We start from the raw sequence: 14,222 nt of genomic DNA, 5'->3' as shown, positions 1-14,222 counted from the left end.
GTCCAGGAAATATTATAAATTATTTCTAATTTATAATACTACCCATTTTTGGTCACTAGATGGAGCTGTTCCCAAAATTGCAGCATTGCAACATTGGGTTAAAAGCCCTCGCTCTAGTGAGCTCTCAGCATCCCCCCCTCCTTTATCCTGGCTAGTGCCGGGATAAACGAGGGGTTTGAACGATGTAACCTCCTACACTGTGTGTCGCCATTTTTTGAGCTAACCCACAGTGTAGTAGGTTTACATACAGTAGTAAACACACACAAACACGAACATACATTGAAATCTCTTACCTGCTCCTGCCGCCGCGGCTCCCTCCGGCCCGTCCGCTCCGTTTGCTGCCGCTGGTGCAAGTGCACAAATCCGGAAGCCGCGACCGGAAGTAGTAATATTACTGACCGGCCGCGACTTCCGGTCCACAGGAAAATGGCGCCGGACGGCGCCAATTTCGAATAGGACTGTGTGGGAGCGGCGCATGCGCAGTTCCCACACAGACGCCGTACACTGCAGTCAATGGGACGGGAGCCGTTCGCAGTCCCTATGGGACTGTGGCTGCCGTATTCCATGTCTGTATGTGTCGTTAATCGACACACACAGAAATGGAACAAAAAATGGCAGCCCCCATAGGGAAGAAAAAGTGTAAAAATAAGAAAAAGTAAAACACAAACACACAAATGAATATAAACGTTTTTATTAAAGCACTAACATCTTTAACATATAAAAAAATAATTTGTGATGACACTGTTCCTTTAAGGCCTCGCTAGTACCAGTGTGGGAGACTGTCTGGGAATCCGTGGTGCTGTTGACTTTTTATTATGTCGTTTAGATTTTGTTTCACAATCGATTAACAAGGACTATGGATTAAAGCATTTAATGTCAATGGCCATTCTAAGCTGAATGTGACTGCTCTCGTCAGATCGCAGAAGTTACACAGCTTATGGCCTCATTAGTACCAGTGTGGGAGACTGTCTGGGAATCTGTGGTGCGGTTGAGTTTTTATTATGTCGTTTAGATTTTGTTTCACAATCGATTAAAAAGGACTATGGATTAAAGCATTTAATGTCAATGGCCATTCTAAGCTGAATGTCCCTGCTCTCGTCAGATCGCAGAAGTTACACAGTTTAAGGCCTCGCTGGTACCAGTGTGGGAGACTGTCTGGGAATGCGTGGTGCGGTTGACTTTTTATTATGTTGTTTAGATTTTGTTTCACAATAGATTAAATAGGACTATGGATTAAGGCTTTTAATGTCAATGGCCATTCTAAGCTGAATGTGCCTCCTTTCGTCAGATCGCAGAAGTTACACAGCTTAATGCCTCGCTAGTACCAGTGTGGGAGACTGTCTGGGAATCCGTGGTGCGGTTGCCGTTTTATTATGTCGTTTAGATTTTTTTTCACAATCGATTAAAAAGGACTATGGATTAAAGCATTTCATGTCAATGGCCATTCTAAGCTGAATGTGCCTGCTCTCGTCAGATCGCAGAAGTTACACAGCTTAAGGCCTCGCTAGTACCAGTGTGGGAGACTCTCTGGGAATCCGTGGTGCGGTTGACTTTTTATTATGTCGTTTAGATTTTGTTTCACAATAGATTAAATAGGACTATGGATTAAAGCATTTAACGTCAATGGCCATTCTAAGCTGAATGTGCCTGCTCTCGTCAGAACGCAGAAGTTACACAGCTTAAGGCCTCGCTAGTACCAGTGTGGGAGACTGTCTGGGAATCCGTGGTGCGGTTGAATTTTTATTATGTCGTTTAGATTTTGTTTCACAATCGATTAAAAAGGACTATGGATTAAAGCATTTAATGTCAATGGCCATTCTAAACTGAATGTCCCTGCTCTCGTCAGATCGCAGAAGTTACACAGCTTAGGGCCTCGCTAGTACCAGTGTGGGAGACTGTCTGGGAATCCGTGGTGCGGTTGACTTTTTATTATGTTGTTTAGATTTTGTTTCACAATAGATTAAATAGGACTATGGATTAAGGCTTTTAATGTCAATGGCCATTCTAAGCTGAATGTTCCTGCTCTCGTCAGATCGCAGAAGTTACACAGCTTAAGGCCTCGCTAGTACCAGTGTGGGAGACTGTCTGGGAATCCGTGGTGCGGTTGACTTTTTATTATGTCGTTTAGATTTTGTTTCACAATCGATTAAAAAGGACTATGGATTAAAGCATTTAATGTCAAAGGCCATTCTAAGCTGAATGTGCCTGCTCTCGTCAGATCGCAGAAGTTACACAGCTTAAGTCCTCGCTAGTACCAGTGTGGGAGACTGTCTGGGAATCCGTGGTGCGGTTGAATTTTTATTATGTCGTTTAGATTTTGTTTCACAATCGATTAAAAAGGACTATGGATTAAAGCATTTAACGTCAATGGCCATTCTAAGCTGAATGTGCCTGCTCTCGTCAGAACGCAGAAGTTACATAGCTTAAGTCCTCGCTAGTACCAGTGTGGGAGACTGTCTGGGAATCCGTGGTGCGGTTGACTTTTTATTATGTTGTTTAGATTTTGTTTCACAATAGATTAAATAGGACTATGGATTAAGGCTTTTAATGGCAATGGCCATTCTAAGGTGATTGTGCCTGCTCTCGTCAGATCGCAGAAGTTACACAGCTTAAGTCCTCGCTAGTACCAGTGTGGGAGACTGTCTGGGAATCCGTGGTGCGGTTGACTTCTTATTATGTCGTTTAGATTTTGTTTCACAATAGATTAAATAGGACTATGGATTAAAGCATTCAACGTCAATGGCCATTCTAAGCTGAATGTGCCTGCTCTCGTCAGAACGCAGAAGTTACACAGCTTAAGGCCTCGCTAGTACCAGTGTGGGAGACTGTCTGGGAATCCGTGGTGCGGTTGAATTTTTATTATGTCGTTTAGATTTTGTTTCACAATCGATTAAAAAGGACTATGGATTAAAGCATTTAATGTCAATGGCCATTCTAAGCTGAATGTACCTGCTCTCGTCAGATCGCAGAAGTTACACAGCTTAAGGCCTCGCTAGTACCGGTGTGGGAGACTGTCTGGGAATCCGTGGTGCGGTTGACTTTTTATTATGTCGTTTAGATTTTGTTTCACAATCGATTAAAAAGGACTATGGATTAAAGCATTTAATGTTAATGGCCATTTTAAGCTGAATGTGCCTGCTCTCGTTAGATCGCAGAAGTTACACAGCTTAACGCCTCCCTAGTACCAGTGTGGGAGACTGTCTGGGAATCCGTGGTGCGGTTACCTTTTTATTATGTCGTTTAGATTTTGTTTCACAATCGATTAAAAAGGACTATGGATTAAAGCATTTAATGTCAATGGCCATTCTAAGCTGAATGTCCCTGCTCTCGTCAGATTGCAGAAGTTACACAGCTTAAGGCCTCGCTAGTACCAGTGTGGGAGACTGTCTGGGAATCCGTGGTGCGGTTGACTTTTTATTATGTCGTTTAGATTTTGTTTCACAATAGATTAAATAGGACTATGGATTAAAGCATTTAACGTCAATGGCCATTCTAAGCTGAATGTGCCTGCCCTCGTTAGATCGCAGAAGTTACACAGCTTAACGCCTCGCTAGTACCAGTGTGGGAGACTGTCTGGGAATCCGTGGTGCGGTTGACTTTTTATTATGTCGTTTAGATTTTGTTTCACAATAGATTAAATAGGACTATGGATTAAAGCATTTAACGTCAATGGCCATTCTAAGCTGAATGTGCCTTCTCTCGTCAAATCGCAGAAGTTACACAGCTTAAGGCCTCGCTAGTACCAGTGTGGGAGACTGTCTGGGAATCCGTGGTGCGGTTGACTTTTTATTATGTCGTTTAGATTTTGTTTCACAATAGATTAAATAGGACTATGGATTAAAGAATTAAACGTCAATGGCTATTCTAAGCTGAATGTGCCTGCTCTAGTCAGAACGCAGAAGTTACACAGCTTAAGGCCTCGCTAGTACCAGTGTGGGAGACTGTCTGGGAATCCGTGGTATGGTTGAATTTTTATTATGTCGTTTAGATTTTGTTTCACAATCGATTAAAAAGGACTATGGATTAAAGAATTTAACGTCAATGGCCATTCTAAGCTGAATGTCCCTGCTCTCGTCAGATCGCAGAAGTTACACAGCTTAAGGCCTCGCTAGTACCAGTGTGGGAGACTGTCTGGGAATCCGTGGTGCGGTTGACTTTTTATTATGTCGTTTAGATTTTGTTTCACAATAGATTAAATAGGACTATGGATTAAAACATTTAACGTCAATGGCCATTCTAAGCTGAATGTGCCTTCTCTAGTCAGAACGCAGAAGTTACACAGCTTAAGGCCTTGCTAGTACCAGTGTGGGAGACTGTCTGGGAATCCGTGGTGCAGTTGAATTTTTATTATGTCGTTTAGATTTTGTTTCACAATCGATTAAAAAGGACTATGGATTAAAGAATTTAATGTCAATGGCCATTCTAAGCTGAATGTCCCTGCTCTCGTCAGATCGCAGAAATTACACAGCTTAAGCCCTCGCTAGTACCAGTGTGGGAGACTGTCTGGGAATCCGTGGTGCGGTTGACTTTTTATTATGTCGTTTAGATTTTGTTTCACAATAGATTAAATAGGACTATGGATTAAAACATTTAACGTAAATGGCCATTCTAAGCTGAATGTGCCTGCTCTCGTCAGAACGCAGAAATTACACAGCTTAAGCCCTCGCTAGTACCAGTGTGGGAGACTGTCTGGGAATCCGTGGTGCGGTTGACTTTTTATTATGTCGTTTAGATTTTGTTTCACAATAGATTAAATAGGACTATGGATTAAAACATTTAACGTAAATGGCCATTCTAAGCTGAATGTGCCTGCTCTCGTCAGAACGCAGAAATTACACAGCTTAAGCCTTCGCTAGTACCAGTGTGGGAGACTGTCTGGGAATCCGTGGTGCGGTTGACTTTTTATTATGTCGTTTAGATTTTGTTTCACAATCGATTAAAAAGGACTATGGATTAAAGCATTTAATGTCAATGGCCATTCTAAGCTGAATGTGCCTGCTCTCGTCAGATCGCAGAAGTTACACAGCTTAAGGCCTCGCTAGTACTAGTGTGGGAGACTGTCTGGGAATCCGTGGTGCGGTTGACTTTTTATTATGTCGTTTAGATTTTGTTTCACAATCGATTAAATAGGACTATGGATTAAAGCATTTAAAGTCAATGGCCATTCTAAGCTGAATGTGCCTGCTCTCGTCAGATCGCAGAAGTTACCCAGCTTAAGGCCTCGCTAGTACCAGTGTGGGAGACTGTCTCGGAATCCGTGGTGCGGTTGAATTTTTATTATGTCGTTTAGATTTTGTTTCACAATCGATTAAAAAGGACTATGGATTAAAGCATTTAATGTCAATGGCCATTCTAAGCTGAATGTCCCTGCTCTCGTCAGATCGCAGAAGTTACACAGCTTAAGGCCTCGCTAGTACCAGTGTGTGAGACTGTCTGGGAATCCGGGCTGCGGTTGACTTTTTATTATGTTGTTTAGATTTTGTTTCACAATAGATTAAATAGGACTATGGATTAGGGTTGTTAATATCAATGGCCATTCTAAGCTGAATGTGCCTGCTCTCGTCAGATCGCAGAAGTTACACAGCTTAAGGCCTCGCTAGTACCAGTGTGGGAGACTGTCTGGGAATCCGTGGTGCGGTTGACTTTTTATTATGTCGTTTAGATTTTGTTTCACAATCGATTAAAAAGGACTATGGATTAAAGCATTTAATGTCAATGGCCATTCTAAGCTGAATTTGCCTGCTCTTGTTAGATTGCAGAAGTTACACAGCTTAACGCCTCGCTAGTACCAGTGTGGGAGACTGTCTGGGAATCCGTGGTGCGGTTGACTTTTTATTATGTTGTTTAGATTTTGTTTCACAATAGATTAAATAGGACTATGGATTAAGGCTGTTAATAACAATGACCATTCTAAGCTGAATGTGCCTGCTTTCGTCAGATCGCAGAAGTTACACAGCTTAAGGCCTCGCTAGTACCAGTGTGGGAGACTGTCTGGGAATCCGTGGTGTGGTTGACTTTTTATTATGTCGTTTAGATTTTGTTTCACAATCGATTAAAAAGGACTATGGATTAAAGCATTTAATGTCAATGGCCATTCTAAGCTGAATGTGCCTGCTCTCGTCAGATCGCAGAAGTTACACAGCTTAACGCCTCGCTAGTACCAGTGTGGGAGACTGTCTGGGAATCCGTGGTGCGGTTGACTTTTTATTATGTCGTTTAGATTTTGTTTCACAATAGATTAAATAGCACTATGGATTAAAGCATTTAACGTCAATGGCCATTCTAAGCTGAATGTGCCTGCTCTCGTCAGATCGCAGAAGTTACACAGCTTAAGGCCTCGCTAGTACCAGTGTGGGAGACTGTCTGGGAATCCGTGGTGCAGTTGACTTTTTATTATGTCGTTTAGATTTTGTTTCACAATAGATTAAATAGGACTATGGATTAAAGCATTTAACGTCAATGGCCATTCTAAGCTGAATGTGCCTGCTCTCGTCAGATCGCAGAAGTTACACAGCTTAAGGCCTCGCTAGTACCAGTGTGGGAGACTGTCTGGGAATCCGTGGTGCGGTTGACTTTTTATTATGTTGTTTAGATTTTGTTTCACAATAGATTAAATAGGACTATGGATTAAGGCTTTTAATGTCAATGGCCATTCTAAGCTGAATGTGCCTGCTCTCGTCAGATCGCAGAAGTTACACAGCTTAAGGCCTCGCTAGTACCAGTGTGGGAGACTGTCTGGGAATCCGTGGTGCGGTTGACTTTTTATTATGTCGTTTAGATTTTGTTTCACAATCGATTAAAAAGGACTATGGATTAAAGCATTTAATGTCAATGGCCATTCTAAACTGAATGTGCCTGCTCTCGTTAGATCGCAGAAGTTACACAGCTTAACGGCTCGCTAGTACCAGTGTGGGAGACTGTCTGGGAATCCGTGGTGCGGTTGACTTTTTATTATGTCGTTTAGATTTTGTTTCACAATAGATTAAATAGGACTATGGATTAAAGCATTTAACGTAAATGGCCATTCTAAGCTGAATGTGCCTGCCCTCGTCAGAACGCAGAAATTACACAGCTTAAGCCCTCGCTAGTACCAGTGTGGGAGACTGTCTGGGAATCCGTGGTGCGGTTGACTTTTTATTATGTCGTTTAGATTTTGTTTCACAATCGATTAAAAAGGACTATGGATTAAACATTTAATGTCAATGGCCATTCTAAGCTGAATGTGCCTGCTCTCGTCAGATCGCAGAAGTTACACAGCTTAAGGCCTCGCTAGTACCAGTGTGGGAGACTGTCTGGGAATCCGTGGTGTGGTTGACTTTTTATTATGTCGTTTAGATTTTGTTTCACAATCGATTAAAAAGGACTATGGATTAAAGCATTTAATGTCAATGGCCATTCTAAGCTGAATGTGCCTGCTCTCGTCAGATCGCAGAAGTTACACAGCTTAACGCCTCGCTAGTACCAGTGTGGGAGACTGTCTGGGAATCCGTGGTGCGGTTGACTTTTTATTATGTCGTTTAGATTTTGTTTCACAATAGATTAAATAGCACTATGGATTAAAGCATTTATCGTCAATGGCCATTCTAAGCTGAATGTGCCTGCTCTCGTCAGATCGCAGAAGTTACACAGCTTAAGGCCTCGCTAGTACCAGTGTGGGAGACTGTCTGGGAATCCGTGGTGCAGTTGACTTTTTATTATGTCGTTTAGATTTTGTTTCACAATAGATTAAATAGGACTATGGATTAAAGCATTTAACGTCAATGGCCATTCTAAGCTGAATGTGCCTGCTCTCGTCAGATCGCAGAAGTTACACAGCTTAAGGCCTCGCTAGTACCAGTGTGGGAGACTGTCTGGGAATCCGTGGTGCGGTTGACTTTTTATTATGTTGTTTAGATTTTGTTTCACAATAGATTAAATAGGACTATGGATTAAGGCTTTTAATGTCAATGGCCATTCTAAGCTGAATGTGCCTGCTCTCGTCAGATCGCAGAAGTTACACAGCTTAAGGCCTCGCTAGTACCAGTGTGGGAGACTGTCTGGGAATCCGTGGTGCGGTTGACTTTTTATTATGTCGTTTAGATTTTGTTTCACAATCGATTAAAAAGGACTATGGATTAAAGCATTTAATGTCAATGGCCATTCTAAACTGAATGTGCCTGCTCTCGTTAGATCGCAGAAGTTACACAGCTTAACGGCTCGCTAGTACCAGTGTGGGAGACTGTCTGGGAATCCGTGGTGCGGTTGACTTTTTATTATGTCGTTTAGATTTTGTTTCACAATAGATTAAATAGGACTATGGATTAAAGCATTTAACGTAAATGGCCATTCTAAGCTGAATGTGCCTGCCCTCGTCAGAACGCAGAAATTACACAGCTTAAGCCCTCGCTAGTACCAGTGTGGGAGACTGTCTGGGAATCCGTGGTGCGGTTGACTTTTTATTATGTCGTTTAGATTTTGTTTCACAATCGATTAAAAAGGACTATGGATTAAACATTTAATGTCAATGGCCATTCTAAGCTGAATGTGCCTGCTCTCGTCAGATCGCAGAAGTTACACAGCTTAAGGCCTCGCTAGTACTAGTGTGGGAGACTGTCTGGGAATCCGTGGTGCGGTTGACTTTTTATTATGTCGTTTAGATTTTGTTTCACAATCGATTAAATAGGACTATGGATTAAAGCATTTAAAGTCAATGGCTATTCTAAGCTGAATGTGCCTGCTCTCGTCAGATCGCAGAAGTTACCCAGCTTAAGGCCTCGCTAGTACCAGTGTGGGAGACTGTCTCGGAATCCGTTGTGCGGTTGAATTTTTATTATGTCGTTTAGATTTTGTTTCACAATCGATTAAAAAGGACTATGGATTAAAGCATTTAATGTCAATGGCCATTCTAAGCTGAATGTCCCTGCTCTCGTCAGATCGCAGAAGTTACACAGCTTAAGGCCTCGCTAGTACAAGTGTGGGAGACTGTCTGGGAATCCGTGGTGCTGTTGACTTTTTATTATGTCGTTTAGATTTTGTTTCACAATCGATTAAAAAGGACTATGGATTAAAGCATTTAATGTCAATGGCCATTCTAAGCTGAATGTGCCTGCTCTCGTCAGATCGCAGAAGTTACACTGCTTAAGGCCTCGCTAGTACCAGTGTGGGAGACTGTCTAGGAATCCGTGGTGCGGTTGAATTTTTATTATGTCGTTTAGATTTTGTTTCACAATCGATTAAAAAGGACTATGGATTAAAGCATTTAACGTCAATGGCCATTCTAAGCTGAATGTGCCTGCTCTCGTCAGAACGCAGAAGTTACATAGCTTAAGTCCTCGCTAGTACCAGTGTGGGAGACTGTCTGGGAATCCGTGGTGCGGTTGACTTTTTATTATGTTGTTTAGATTTTGTTTCACAATAGATTAAATAGGACTATGGATTAAGACTTTTAATGTCAATGGCCATTCTAAGCTGGATGTACCTGCTCTCGTTAGATCGCAGAAGTTACACAGCTAAACGCCTCGCTAGTACCAGTGTGGGAGACTGTCTGGGAATCCGTGGTGCGGTTTAATTTTTATTATGTCGTTTAGATTTGGTTTCACAATCGATTAAAAAGGACTATGGATTAAAGCATTTAATGTCAATGGCCATTCTAAGCTGAATGTCCCTGCTCTCGTCTGATCGCAGAAGTTACACAGCTTAAGGCCTCGCTAGTACCAGTGTGGGAGACTGTCTGGGAATCCGTGGTGCGGTTGACTTTTTATTATGTCGTTTAGATTTTGTTTCACAATCGATTAAAAAGGACTATGGATTAAAGCATTTAATGTCAATGGCCATTCTAAGCTGAATGTGCCTGCTCTCGTCAGATCGCAGAAGTTACACAGCTTAAGGCCTCGCTAGTACCAGTGTGGGAGACTGTCTGGGAATCCGTGGTGCGGTTGACTTTTTATTATGTCGTTTAGATTTTGTTTCACAATCGATTAAAAAGGACTATGGATTAAAGCATTTAATGTCAATGGCCATTCTAAGCTGAATGTGCCTGCTCTCGCCAGATCGCAGAAGTTACACAGCTTAAGCCCTCGCTAGTACCAGTGTGGGAGACTGTCTGGGAATCCGTGGTGCGGTTGACTTTTTATTATGTCGTTTAGATTTTGTTTCACAATAGATTAAATAGGACTATGGATTAAAGCATTTAACGTAAATGGCCATTCTAAGCTGAATGTGCCTGCTCTCGTCAGAACGCAGAAATTACACAGCTTAAGCCCTCGCTAGTACCAGTGTGGGAGACTGTCTGGGAATCCGTGGTGCGGTTGACTTTTTATTATGTCGTTTAGATTTTGTTTCACAATCGATTAAAAAGGACTATGGATTAAAGCATTTAATGTCAATGGCAATTCTAAGCTGAATGTGCCTGCTCTCGTCAGATCGCAGAAGTTACACAGCTTAAGGCCTCGCTAGTACTAGTGTGGGAGACTGTCTGGGAATCCGTGGTGCGGTTGACTTTTTATTATGTCGTTTAGATTTTGTTTCACAATCGATTAAATAGGACTATGGATTAAAGCATTTAAAGTCAATGGCCATTCTAAGCTGAATGTGCCTGCTCTCGTCAGATCGCAGAAGTTACCCAGCTTAAGGCCTCGCTAGTACCAGTGTGGGAGACTGTCTCGGAATCCGTTGTGCGGTTGAATTTTTATTATGTCGTTTAGATTTTGTTTCACAATCGATTAAAAAGGACTATGGATTAAAGCATTTAATGTCAATGGCCATTCTAAGCTGAATGTCCCTGCTCTCGTCAGATCGCAGAAGTTACACAGCTTAAGGCCTCGCTAGTACCAGTGTGGGAGACTGTCTGGGAATCCGTGGTGCTGTTGACTTTTTATTATGTCGTTTAGATTTTGTTTCACAATCGATTAAAAAGGACTATGGATTAAAGCATTTAACGTCAATGGCCATTCTAAGCTGAATGTGCCTGCTCTCGTCAGAACGCAGAAGTTACATAGCTTAAGTCCTCGCTAGTACCAGTGTGGGAGACTGTCTGGGAATCCGTGGCGCTGTTGAATTTTTATTATGTCGTTTAGATTTTGTTTCACAATCGATTAAAAAGGACTATGGATTAAAGCATTTAATGTCAATGGCCATTCTAAGCTGAATGTCCCTGCTCTCGTCAGATCGCAGAATTTACACAGCTTAAGGCCTCGCTAGTACCAGTGTGTGAGACTGTCTGGGAATCCGTGGTGCGGTTGACTTTTTATTATGTTGTTTAGATTTTGTTTCACAATAGATTAAATAGGACTATGGATTAAGGTTGTTAATATCAATGGCCATTCTAAGCTGAATGTGCCTGCTCTCGTCAGATCGCAGAAGTTACACAGCTTAAGGCCTCACTAGTACCAGTGTGGGAGACTGTCTGGGAATCCGTGGTGCGGTTGACTTTTTATTATGTCGTTTAGATTTTGTTTCACAATAGATTAAATAGCACTATGGATTAAAGCATTTACCGTCAATGGCCATTCTAAGCTGAATTTGCCTGTTCTCGTCAGATCGCAGAAGTTACACAGCTTAAGGCCTCGCTAGTACCAGTGTGGGAGACTGTCTGGGAATCCGTGGTGCGGTTGACTTTTTATTATGTCGTTTAGATTTTGTTTCACAATAGATTAAATAGCACTATGGATTAAAGCATTTAACGTCAATGGCCATTCTAAGCTGAATGTGCCTGCTCTCGTCAGATCGCAGAAGTTACACAGCTTAAGGCCTCGCTAGTACCAGTGTGGGAGACTGTCTGGGAATCCGTGGTGCGGTTGACTTTTTATTATGTCGTTTAGATTTTGTTTCACAATAGATTAAATAGGACTATGGATTAAAGCATTTAACGTCAATGGCCATTCTAAGCTGAATGTGCCTGCTCTCGTCAGATCGCAGAAGTTACACAGCTTAAGGCCTCGCTAGTACCAGTGTGGGAGACTGTCTGGGAATCCGTGGTGCGGTTGACTTTTTATTATGTCGTTTAGATTTTGTTTCACATTAGATTAAATAGGACTATGGATTAAAACATTTAACGTCAATGGCCATTCTAAGTTGAATGTGCCTGCTCTCGTCAGAACGCAGAAGTTACACAGCTTAAGGCCTCGCTAGTACCAGTGTGGGAGACTGTCTGGGAATCCGTGGTGCGGTTGACTTTTTATTATGTTGTTTAGATTTTGTTTCACAATAGATTAAATAGGACTATGGATTAAGGCTTTTAATGTCAATGGCCATTCTAAGCTGAATGTGCCTGCTCTCGTCAGATCGCAGAAGTTACACAGCTTAAGGCCTCGCTAGTACCAGTATGGGAGACTGTCTGGGAATCCGTGGTGTGGTTGACTTTTTATTATGTCGTTTAGATTTTGTTTCACAATCGATTAAAAAGGACTATGGATTAAAGCATTTAATGTCAATGGCCATTCTAAACTGAATGTGCCTGCTCTCGTTAGATCGCAGAAGTTACACAGCTTAACGCCTCGCTAGTACCAGTGTGGGAGACTGTCTGGGAATCCGTGGTGCGGTTGAATTTTTATTATGTCGTTTAGATTTTGTTTCACAATAGATTAAATAGGACTATGGATTAAAGCATTTAACCTCAATGGCCATTCTAAGCTGAATTTGCCTGCTCTCGTCAGATCGCAGAAGTTACACAGCTTAAGGTCTCGCTAGTACCAGTGTGGGAGACTGTCTGGGAATCCGTGGTGCGGTTGAATTTGAATTATGTCGTTTAGATTTTGTTTCACAATAGATTAAATAGGACTATGGATTAAGGCTTTTAATGTCAATGGCCATTCTAAGCTGAATGTGCCTGCTCTCGTCAGATCGCAGAAGTTACACAGCTTAAGGCCTCGCTAGTACCAGTGTGGGAGACTGTCTGGGAATCCGTGGTGCGGTTGACTTTTTATTATGTCGTTTAGATTTTGTTTCACAATCGATTAAAAAGGACTATGGATTAAAGCATTTAATGTCAATGGCCATTCTAAACTGAATGTGCCTGCTCTCGTTAGATCGCAGAAGTTACACAGCTTAACGCCTCGCTAGTACCAGTGTGGGAGACTGTCTGGGAATCCGTGGTGCGGTTGACTTTTTATTATGTCGTTTAGATTTTGTTTCACAATAGATTAAATAGGACTATGGATTAAAGCATTTAATGTCAATGGCCATTCTAAGCTGAATTTGCCTGCTCTCGTCAGATCGCAGAAGTTACACAGCTTAAGGTCTCGCTAGTACCAGTGTGGGAGACTGTCTGGGAATCCGTGGTGCGGTTGAATTTGAATTATGTCGTTTAGATTTTGTTTCACAATCGATTAAAAAGGACTATGGATTAAAGCATTTAATGTCAATGGCCATTCTAAGCTGAATGTCCCTGCTCTCGTCAGATCGCAGAAGTTACACAGCTTAAGGCCTCGCTAGTACCAGTGTGGGAGACTGTCTGGGAATCCGTGGTGCGGTTGACTTTTTATTATGTCGTTTAGATTTTGTTTCACAATCGATTAAAAAGGACTATGGATTAAAGCATGTAATGTCAATGGCCATTCTAAGCTGAATGTGTCTGCTCTCGTCAGATCGCAGAAGTTACACAGCTTAAGGCCTCGCTAGTACCAGTGTGGGAGGCTGTCTGGGAATCCGTGGTGCGGTTGCCTTTTTATTATGTCGTTTAGATTATGTTTCACAATAGATTAAATAGGACTATGGATTAAAGCATTTAACGTCAATGGCCATTCTAAGCTGAATGTGCCTGCTCTCGTCAGATCGCAGAAGTTACACAGCTTAAGGCCTTGCTAGTACCAGTGTGGGAGACTGTCTGGGAATCCGTGGTGCGGTTGACTTTTTATTATGTCGTTTAGATTTTGTTTCACAATCGATTAAAAAGGACTATGGATTAAAGCATTTAATGTCAATGGCCATTCTAAGCTGAATGTGCCTGCTCTCGTTAGATCGCAGAAGTTACACAGCTTAACGCCTCGCTAGTACCAGTTTGGGAGACTGTCTGGGAATCCGTGGTGCGGTTGACTTCTTATTATGTCGTTTAGATTTTGTTTCACAATCGATTAAAAAGGACTATGGATTAAAGCATTTAACGGCAATGGCCATTCTAAGCTGAATGTGCCTGCTCTCGTTAGATCGCAGAAGTTACACAGCTTAACGCCTCGCTAGTACCAGTGTGGGAGACTGTCTGGGAATCCGTGGTGCGGTTGACTTTTTATTATGTCGTTTAGATTTTG

At 42.0% G+C, this 14,222-nt stretch overlaps 58 pseudogenes; all 58 read left to right on the top strand.

The window, feature by feature from the left end:
- The first annotated feature begins 875 nt into the window (after positions 1-875).
- LOC142708243 (5S ribosomal RNA) lies at positions 876-994 on the top strand (annotated as a pseudogene).
- Positions 995-1,061: 67 nt separating this feature from the next.
- Positions 1,062-1,180, top strand: LOC142675212 (5S ribosomal RNA; annotated as a pseudogene).
- Positions 1,181-1,433: 253 nt separating this feature from the next.
- On the top strand, positions 1,434-1,552 carry LOC142715493 (5S ribosomal RNA; annotated as a pseudogene).
- A 67-nt stretch (positions 1,553-1,619) lies between these two features.
- Positions 1,620-1,738, top strand: LOC142735211 (5S ribosomal RNA; annotated as a pseudogene).
- A 67-nt stretch (positions 1,739-1,805) lies between these two features.
- On the top strand, positions 1,806-1,924 carry LOC142666715 (5S ribosomal RNA; annotated as a pseudogene).
- Positions 1,925-1,991: 67 nt separating this feature from the next.
- Positions 1,992-2,110, top strand: LOC142715687 (5S ribosomal RNA; annotated as a pseudogene).
- Positions 2,111-2,177: 67 nt separating this feature from the next.
- LOC142711650 (5S ribosomal RNA) lies at positions 2,178-2,296 on the top strand (annotated as a pseudogene).
- A 67-nt stretch (positions 2,297-2,363) lies between these two features.
- LOC142738379 (5S ribosomal RNA) lies at positions 2,364-2,482 on the top strand (annotated as a pseudogene).
- A 253-nt stretch (positions 2,483-2,735) lies between these two features.
- On the top strand, positions 2,736-2,854 carry LOC142735189 (5S ribosomal RNA; annotated as a pseudogene).
- Positions 2,855-2,921: 67 nt separating this feature from the next.
- On the top strand, positions 2,922-3,040 carry LOC142717208 (5S ribosomal RNA; annotated as a pseudogene).
- Positions 3,041-3,293: 253 nt separating this feature from the next.
- Positions 3,294-3,412, top strand: LOC142737901 (5S ribosomal RNA; annotated as a pseudogene).
- Positions 3,413-3,479: 67 nt separating this feature from the next.
- On the top strand, positions 3,480-3,598 carry LOC142710615 (5S ribosomal RNA; annotated as a pseudogene).
- A 439-nt stretch (positions 3,599-4,037) lies between these two features.
- On the top strand, positions 4,038-4,156 carry LOC142726888 (5S ribosomal RNA; annotated as a pseudogene).
- Positions 4,157-4,409: 253 nt separating this feature from the next.
- On the top strand, positions 4,410-4,528 carry LOC142665703 (5S ribosomal RNA; annotated as a pseudogene).
- A 67-nt stretch (positions 4,529-4,595) lies between these two features.
- Positions 4,596-4,714, top strand: LOC142672808 (5S ribosomal RNA; annotated as a pseudogene).
- A 67-nt stretch (positions 4,715-4,781) lies between these two features.
- Positions 4,782-4,900, top strand: LOC142693356 (5S ribosomal RNA; annotated as a pseudogene).
- Positions 4,901-4,967: 67 nt separating this feature from the next.
- Positions 4,968-5,086, top strand: LOC142736114 (5S ribosomal RNA; annotated as a pseudogene).
- Positions 5,087-5,153: 67 nt separating this feature from the next.
- On the top strand, positions 5,154-5,272 carry LOC142691450 (5S ribosomal RNA; annotated as a pseudogene).
- Positions 5,273-5,525: 253 nt separating this feature from the next.
- Positions 5,526-5,644, top strand: LOC142735877 (5S ribosomal RNA; annotated as a pseudogene).
- Positions 5,645-5,897: 253 nt separating this feature from the next.
- LOC142693799 (5S ribosomal RNA) lies at positions 5,898-6,016 on the top strand (annotated as a pseudogene).
- Positions 6,017-6,083: 67 nt separating this feature from the next.
- LOC142670852 (5S ribosomal RNA) lies at positions 6,084-6,202 on the top strand (annotated as a pseudogene).
- Positions 6,203-6,269: 67 nt separating this feature from the next.
- On the top strand, positions 6,270-6,388 carry LOC142715937 (5S ribosomal RNA; annotated as a pseudogene).
- A 67-nt stretch (positions 6,389-6,455) lies between these two features.
- LOC142691748 (5S ribosomal RNA) lies at positions 6,456-6,574 on the top strand (annotated as a pseudogene).
- Positions 6,575-6,641: 67 nt separating this feature from the next.
- On the top strand, positions 6,642-6,760 carry LOC142691627 (5S ribosomal RNA; annotated as a pseudogene).
- Positions 6,761-7,013: 253 nt separating this feature from the next.
- LOC142705024 (5S ribosomal RNA) lies at positions 7,014-7,132 on the top strand (annotated as a pseudogene).
- A 66-nt stretch (positions 7,133-7,198) lies between these two features.
- On the top strand, positions 7,199-7,317 carry LOC142732914 (5S ribosomal RNA; annotated as a pseudogene).
- Positions 7,318-7,384: 67 nt separating this feature from the next.
- Positions 7,385-7,503, top strand: LOC142670841 (5S ribosomal RNA; annotated as a pseudogene).
- A 67-nt stretch (positions 7,504-7,570) lies between these two features.
- LOC142715926 (5S ribosomal RNA) lies at positions 7,571-7,689 on the top strand (annotated as a pseudogene).
- A 67-nt stretch (positions 7,690-7,756) lies between these two features.
- On the top strand, positions 7,757-7,875 carry LOC142691505 (5S ribosomal RNA; annotated as a pseudogene).
- A 67-nt stretch (positions 7,876-7,942) lies between these two features.
- LOC142691383 (5S ribosomal RNA) lies at positions 7,943-8,061 on the top strand (annotated as a pseudogene).
- Positions 8,062-8,314: 253 nt separating this feature from the next.
- Positions 8,315-8,433, top strand: LOC142705013 (5S ribosomal RNA; annotated as a pseudogene).
- A 66-nt stretch (positions 8,434-8,499) lies between these two features.
- LOC142736102 (5S ribosomal RNA) lies at positions 8,500-8,618 on the top strand (annotated as a pseudogene).
- Positions 8,619-8,871: 253 nt separating this feature from the next.
- Positions 8,872-8,990, top strand: LOC142716731 (5S ribosomal RNA; annotated as a pseudogene).
- A 67-nt stretch (positions 8,991-9,057) lies between these two features.
- On the top strand, positions 9,058-9,176 carry LOC142696321 (5S ribosomal RNA; annotated as a pseudogene).
- Positions 9,177-9,243: 67 nt separating this feature from the next.
- On the top strand, positions 9,244-9,362 carry LOC142738378 (5S ribosomal RNA; annotated as a pseudogene).
- Positions 9,363-9,615: 253 nt separating this feature from the next.
- LOC142729332 (5S ribosomal RNA) lies at positions 9,616-9,734 on the top strand (annotated as a pseudogene).
- Positions 9,735-9,801: 67 nt separating this feature from the next.
- LOC142691262 (5S ribosomal RNA) lies at positions 9,802-9,920 on the top strand (annotated as a pseudogene).
- A 67-nt stretch (positions 9,921-9,987) lies between these two features.
- LOC142691538 (5S ribosomal RNA) lies at positions 9,988-10,106 on the top strand (annotated as a pseudogene).
- A 67-nt stretch (positions 10,107-10,173) lies between these two features.
- LOC142672797 (5S ribosomal RNA) lies at positions 10,174-10,292 on the top strand (annotated as a pseudogene).
- Positions 10,293-10,359: 67 nt separating this feature from the next.
- LOC142729608 (5S ribosomal RNA) lies at positions 10,360-10,478 on the top strand (annotated as a pseudogene).
- A 253-nt stretch (positions 10,479-10,731) lies between these two features.
- Positions 10,732-10,850, top strand: LOC142736354 (5S ribosomal RNA; annotated as a pseudogene).
- A 67-nt stretch (positions 10,851-10,917) lies between these two features.
- On the top strand, positions 10,918-11,036 carry LOC142665814 (5S ribosomal RNA; annotated as a pseudogene).
- Positions 11,037-11,103: 67 nt separating this feature from the next.
- Positions 11,104-11,222, top strand: LOC142699108 (5S ribosomal RNA; annotated as a pseudogene).
- Positions 11,223-11,289: 67 nt separating this feature from the next.
- LOC142736786 (5S ribosomal RNA) lies at positions 11,290-11,408 on the top strand (annotated as a pseudogene).
- Positions 11,409-11,475: 67 nt separating this feature from the next.
- On the top strand, positions 11,476-11,594 carry LOC142737322 (5S ribosomal RNA; annotated as a pseudogene).
- Positions 11,595-11,661: 67 nt separating this feature from the next.
- LOC142691140 (5S ribosomal RNA) lies at positions 11,662-11,780 on the top strand (annotated as a pseudogene).
- Positions 11,781-11,847: 67 nt separating this feature from the next.
- LOC142691018 (5S ribosomal RNA) lies at positions 11,848-11,966 on the top strand (annotated as a pseudogene).
- Positions 11,967-12,033: 67 nt separating this feature from the next.
- Positions 12,034-12,152, top strand: LOC142716687 (5S ribosomal RNA; annotated as a pseudogene).
- A 67-nt stretch (positions 12,153-12,219) lies between these two features.
- Positions 12,220-12,338, top strand: LOC142729573 (5S ribosomal RNA; annotated as a pseudogene).
- A 253-nt stretch (positions 12,339-12,591) lies between these two features.
- Positions 12,592-12,710, top strand: LOC142696864 (5S ribosomal RNA; annotated as a pseudogene).
- Positions 12,711-12,777: 67 nt separating this feature from the next.
- On the top strand, positions 12,778-12,896 carry LOC142690897 (5S ribosomal RNA; annotated as a pseudogene).
- Positions 12,897-12,963: 67 nt separating this feature from the next.
- Positions 12,964-13,082, top strand: LOC142706833 (5S ribosomal RNA; annotated as a pseudogene).
- Positions 13,083-13,149: 67 nt separating this feature from the next.
- LOC142697727 (5S ribosomal RNA) lies at positions 13,150-13,268 on the top strand (annotated as a pseudogene).
- Positions 13,269-13,335: 67 nt separating this feature from the next.
- LOC142726877 (5S ribosomal RNA) lies at positions 13,336-13,454 on the top strand (annotated as a pseudogene).
- Positions 13,455-13,521: 67 nt separating this feature from the next.
- Positions 13,522-13,640, top strand: LOC142691561 (5S ribosomal RNA; annotated as a pseudogene).
- A 67-nt stretch (positions 13,641-13,707) lies between these two features.
- Positions 13,708-13,826, top strand: LOC142731852 (5S ribosomal RNA; annotated as a pseudogene).
- A 67-nt stretch (positions 13,827-13,893) lies between these two features.
- On the top strand, positions 13,894-14,012 carry LOC142690108 (5S ribosomal RNA; annotated as a pseudogene).
- Positions 14,013-14,079: 67 nt separating this feature from the next.
- LOC142705897 (5S ribosomal RNA) lies at positions 14,080-14,198 on the top strand (annotated as a pseudogene).
- Positions 14,199-14,222: the final 24 nt, after the last annotated feature.

The sequence above is a fragment of the Rhinoderma darwinii genome, chromosome 1, assembly GCF_050947455.1.
Source record: "Rhinoderma darwinii isolate aRhiDar2 chromosome 1, aRhiDar2.hap1, whole genome shotgun sequence".
In the NCBI taxonomy this organism is placed as follows: domain Eukaryota; kingdom Metazoa; phylum Chordata; class Amphibia; order Anura; family Rhinodermatidae; genus Rhinoderma; species Rhinoderma darwinii.
Note: the sequence above shows the minus strand (reverse complement) of the source record. Positions and strands in the feature narration are given on the sequence as shown.